Here is a 6,162-nt window from a genome sequence, read left to right on the forward strand (position 1 = left end):
TTTGTGTGTATGTGTGTGATGGAGTCTCTTTCTGTTGCCCAGATTGGAGTACACAGGCACAATCCGGGCTCACTGCAACCTCCGCCTCCCGAGTTCAAGCGCTTCTTGGGCCTCAGCCCTCCGAGTAGCTGTGACTACAGGCACGCGTCACCACGCCTGGCTAATTGTTTGTGTTTTCAGTAGAGACGGGGTTTCACCATGATGGCCAGGTGGGTCTCAAACTCCTGGCCTCAAGTGATCCGTGCGACTTGGCCTCCCACAGTGCTGGGATTACAGGCCTGAGCCACCACACCCGGCCAAGGTTTCCTTTTTTCTTCCTACATAGAAGTGAGGACATGAAATATTTGTCATTCTGTGCCTGGCTTATTTCATTTAATATACAGACCTACAATCTCATCCATTTTGTCTGCAGTGGAGAGGATTTTCTTCCTTTTTAGGCTGAATAATACTTCATTGGGTGTGTATACCACAGTTTCTTAATTGAAACAAATTTCTAAAGAGCAAATATTTTTAAAGTCTCGGAATATGAAACTTCAGGGATACTGTGCCTATTTTATTCTTTTCTATTTCCCATCTTATGTATATGCAAGTGTATAACAAAGCAGCAATCAATGTGTGTATAAATCTATAACTTCAACAAATGTAAAATGTAAATGCTAAGTGGTGGCTGGGCGTGGTCGCTCATGCCTGTAATCCCAGCACTTTGGGAGGCGGAAGCGGACGGATCACCTGAGGTCGGGAGTTCTAGACCAGCCTGACAAAAATGGAGAAACACTGTCTCTACTAACAACACACACACACACAAAAATTAGCCGGGCATGGTAGCGCATGCCTGTAATCCCAACTACTTGGAAGGCTGAGACAGGAGAATTGCTTGAATACGGGAGACAGAGGTTGCAGTGAGCCGAGACCATGCCATGGAACTCCAGCCTGGGCAACAAGAGTGAAACTCTGACTCAAAAAAAAAAAAAAAAAGGAAAAGAAAGAAATAGAAAATGCAAAATGGTAAGAAACAACAGCATAATAAACATTTGTATGGTGTTGATGGGCAATGCATTTGAAGATACTATTTGAAGAAATCATATTGCAATTAATTTCTGTTCTTAATCATTGGAGCTTGATGCCTCTAAAAACTTCATCATTGGAACCACCTCTGGTGCTTTAAAAGAAAAAAAAAATCCACATGCTCACACAGGTGCAAGGAAATCAGAATCTCAGGTATTGAGACCCAGGCCTCATCATTTGTAAGCTCCCCAGGTGATTTGATTCAAAGCCAAGATTGAGGAAGGGCGACATGGATCTTTACACATAACCTGCCTAAATAGATTCTCTAGAAGCAGTTTATAAAGAAATTCCACATGAACTGTGGAAGAGGATATGAATTTGATGTACAGTATGTCCTCACTTAACATCTTTGAAAGTCTCTTGGAAACTTCACCTTGAAGCAAAATTATGTATAGTGAAACCACTTATTTTTCATGAAGAGTATAACTACACAACTTTGAACAACCAATGGTGTTGGAGGACCTCCTGTACATTGTTTCCATAAACTCAGTTTTCAGGGAATTCCAAAATGAAGGGAGGACTTCGTGTATATAAAAAGATGGTTGTGATTCCACCTGGATGACCGGGTTATTGCTCAGAAGCTAAAAGAGGCCGCCTAGGTATAGAGGATTCTGTCATGAAGTTTCTGCTAAACAAAGGATCCCAGAATCCTCACCCGTTGCAGTTAAAGGCATAAAGAAGAAAGCAATATTGACAAAGGAAATGCGGAAAGGAATAAAAGCCATCAAGCCACAAAACTAATGTGACTAAGGGGCAGGATTTGCAGATGTAGGGATTTAATGTGGTTGCCCTTTCTCACCCACACAAGAAAAAGGAATGAACAGATCATGAGATTCGACTGTTCTGCTGCACAGCCTCTGCAGGACACTTTGTATATCCATCTTTCCTAGGCTGTAGATGAAAAGGTTCAGCATGGGGGTGACCACAGCATACATCACTGATGCCACCACACCATTCCTGGGGGGTGGTGACACAGCTGAAGTCAGGTACATGCCAATGCCTGTTCCATAAAATCAGCAAGCAACTGCCAGGTGAGAGCCACAGGTGGAGAAGCCTTTATACTTCCCATCTGATGATGACATCCTTAGAATGGAGGGGACAATTTTATAGTAAGACAAAAGGATCCCTGAAATGGGAAGAAAACCAAACATAGTACTATCGAAATATATGAATATGTTATTGATGACGCTGTCAGAACAAGCAAGGTTGAGAAGTTGAGAGGGGTCACAGACAAAATTAGTGATTTCCACATTCTTGGTGATGGTGAATAGTAACACAAACCAACTGTGCAGCTGGGAATCCAACGGGCTAAGGAAAAAGGACACCAAGACGAAGAAGACACAGAGGTGAGGATTCACAATGACTGGGTAGTGCAGAGGGCGACAGACGGCAGTCATAGGCCATCACAGTCAGGAGCATGTCTTCCATACATGCAAAAAGGACCAAGAAAGACATCCGTGTCAGGCAGCCCTCATAAGAGATGACTCTGCTATGCGACTGCATGTCCACAATCATCTTGGGAACGGTGGCCAAGGTGAAACCGATGTCAGCCCAGCACAGGTTGGAGAGGTAGAAGCACATGGGGCTGTGGAGGGGAGAGTCAGAGCTGACAGCCAGGATGCTGAGCAGGTTCCTCAGCACCGTGACCATATACATGGACAGGGACAGGGACAGCAAAGCGAGGATGGGCTGCAGTTCTGGATCCTCTGAGAGTCCCAGGAGGAGGAATTCTCAGACACCTGTGAGATTCCGTGGCTCTGTGTGACTTGGACACCTTGAGAAGTAAAGAGGATTGGAAAAATAAAAGATAAAAACCAGCCCTTAATGCTGGATGCAAGCAATTCACAAGGAACATTTTCACACTTGTGGACCATACACCGCCAGCAATGTTTCTCAGTTGTGACAATTCCAATAATATCAGAGTTATTACGTGATTTACTTTTTTGCTATACAAGTCTTTGTGTACATACTACTTTAGAGAAAATCCACTTAAGAATATTACAAGACCAAAAAGTCATATATAACAAATACGTGATCTCAGTAAAATATGGCCTACTCTTTTCAGAAAAAATACAATGCAATGAAAATGTCCTTCTCTCTTTAAGAAAAAGATCTCAGTCTAATTGAAAGAAATTAAGAAGCCGTGAAATACACTCTATTTTATTCTGACACCATGCTACAAATTCCTTTGAGGTAGAATATGTAAAAGGACGACACAATAGCTAGGACCCCATTATCTAAAAACGAAATCGAACCTTATAGTTCTTAATCGGAAGACCTTTTCACATGCCTGTTACTTTTCATATTTATTATCATCCTTAGGTTTTCTGACATCATTTCTTCATAAAAGTACATGCACACTCAAATATGGGAGCTGTGTTTCCAAATGAATTGAATATATAACTCTTGGCCCAGCACCATGGCTCACAACCGTAATCCCAGTAATTTGGTCAGCCGAGGCTGATGGATCACCTGAGGTCAGGAGATCCAGACCAACGTGGTCAACGTGGTGAAACCCCATCTCCAGTGAAAACAAAAAAAATTAGCCAGGCGTGGTGGTGGGTAACCCTAGCTACTTGGGAGGCTGAAGCAGGAGAATCCCTTAGAACCTGGAAGACAGAGATTGGGCACCCTGTGATAGGATTTTTCATGTCCTAGGGAGATACTGCTCCTGACAGCAGAGTGCATGTACACCCTGTGATATTATTTGTAATATCCTAGAAAGATATTGCTCCTAATATCACAGTGGCTCCACACCCTGTCATATTAATTGTAATATCCTACAGAGATAGTACTCCTAATAATACAGTGGGTGTACACCCTGTGATATTATTCATAATATATTACAGAGATACTACTCCTGATATCACAGTGAGTGTACACCATGTTTGTACACCCTGTGATCTTATTTGTAACAACTTAGAAAAATATTACAGCTAATATCTAAGTGGGTGTACACCTTTCGATGTTATTTGTGATCTACTAGGTAGATATTACTCCTAATATCACAGTGAGTGTACACCATGTGCGTACAGACTGTGAAATTATTCGTAATACCCTAGGAAGATATTACTCCTAATATCACAGTAGGTGTACACCCTGTGATATTATTTGTAATCACCTAGGGAGATACGATTCCTAATATTACAGTGCTTGTACACTCTGCGATGTTATTTGTAATGTCCTATGAAGATATTACTCCTAATATCAAAGTGGATGTACACCATGTGTGTACACTCTGTGATATAATTTGTGATATCCCAGAGAGATATTTCTAATATCACAGTGGGTGTACACTCTGTGATATTATTTGTACTATCCTAGAGAGATATTGCTCCCAGTATCACAGTGGGTGTACACCCTGTGATATTATTCATAATATCCTAGAGACATATTACCTCTAATATCACAGTTTCTGTACACCCTGTGGTATTATTCATCATAACCCAGGGAGATATTATCCCTAACATCACAGTGCGTGTACACCATGGGTGGACACCCTGTGATGTTATTGGTAATATGCTAGGGCAATATTACCCTTAATGTCACAGTGGGTGTACACCATGTGTGTATGCACTGCGATGTTCCTCGTAATATCCTAGGGAGAAATTACACCTTGTGTTACAGTGGGTGTACACCATGTGTTTCTATTCTGTGATGCTATTGGTAATATCTTAGAAAGTTATTAGTCCTAGTGCCACAGTGGGTGTATACCGTGTGTGTCCACTCTGTGATGTTATTCGTATTATCCTAGGGAGATAGTTCTCATAACATCACCGTGGGTGTACATCATGTATGTACTCCCTGTGGTCTTATTGGTTATGTCCTGGGTTGACAGTACTCCTAATATCACCGTGGGCGCACACCATGTGTGTACATTCTGTGATGGTATTCGTAATATCCTAGGGAGATATCACTCCTGATGTCATAGTGGGTGTACAGCCTTGTGATATTCTTGGTAGTATCCTTGGGATGTATTACCCCTGTTATCACAGTGGGTGTACATCCTGTGAAACTATTTGTAATATCCTAGGGAAATATCATTGTATACCCTGTGATATTGTTTGGGACATTTGAGGGAGCTATTTCTCTTAAAGTCAGAGTGGGTGTACACCCTGTAATATTCTTCCTAATATCACAGTGGGTGTACACCGTGATATTTTTTTCTAATATCCAGCGGGGGAGAGGATGATATTGCTTCCAATATCACAGAAGGTGTACACCCCCCTGTGATATTGTTCCTAATATCCAGGGAAGGAGAGGATGACATTACTAGCAATATCACTGGGGGTGTACCACCTCCCGCTGGGATATTGTTCTTAATATCCGGAGGTGGAGTGAAGGATGTTACTCCCAATATCACAAGGAGTGTACACTACCCCTGTTTGTAAACAACCCCTGTGATATTGTTCCAAATGGCCTGTGAAAGAGTAAATATGACTCCCATTATCGCGGGGGGTGTTCAGCCCTGATGATATTGTTTTCTAACATCCAGGGAAGGAGAGTATGCTATTACTCCCAATATCGCAGGGGTTGTACACCCTTTTGTGTTTTTGTGCCCAATATCCAGGAAAATAGAGGATGATAGTACTCCCAATATTGAAGTAATTGTACAAAACCCCTGTAATACTCTTCCTAATATCCAGAAAAGAAAAGAATGATATTACTCCCAACAGCGTAGGAAACGTATACCAGCGCTGTGGTATCTTTCCCAGTATCCAGGTGGGGAGAGGATCATATTACTTCCAATGTCGCAGGGTGTGTACACCCCCTCTGTGATCTCGTTGCTAAAATCCAGGTTTGGGGAGGACGACATTACTCCCAATATCGCAGGGGGAGTACACCTCCCCGTGACCTTGTTAGTCATTTCCTGGGTAGAGAGGATGATATTACTCCCAATATCGCAGGAGGTGTACACACCCCTGCGAAAATCTTCCTATATTCAGAGGGAGAGAGGATGATATTACTCCCAGTACCGCAGGGGGTTTACATAGCCCTGTGATACTCTTCCTAATATCCACAGGGAGAGAGGATGATATGACTCCCAATATCGCAAGGGATGTACACAACCCTGTGATATTGTTCCTAATATCCAGA

The 6,162-nt window shown here is 42.3% G+C and overlaps 1 pseudogene; it reads right to left on the reverse strand.

Annotated features, from left to right (window-relative positions):
* Nucleotides 1-2,078: 2,078 nt before the first annotated feature.
* Nucleotides 2,079-5,881, reverse strand: LOC107970486 (olfactory receptor 7E24-like; annotated as a pseudogene).
* Nucleotides 5,882-6,162: the final 281 nt, after the last annotated feature.

This window comes from Pan troglodytes, chromosome 2, assembly GCF_028858775.2.
Source record: "Pan troglodytes isolate AG18354 chromosome 2, NHGRI_mPanTro3-v2.0_pri, whole genome shotgun sequence".
NCBI lineage: Eukaryota > Metazoa > Chordata > Mammalia > Primates > Hominidae > Pan > Pan troglodytes.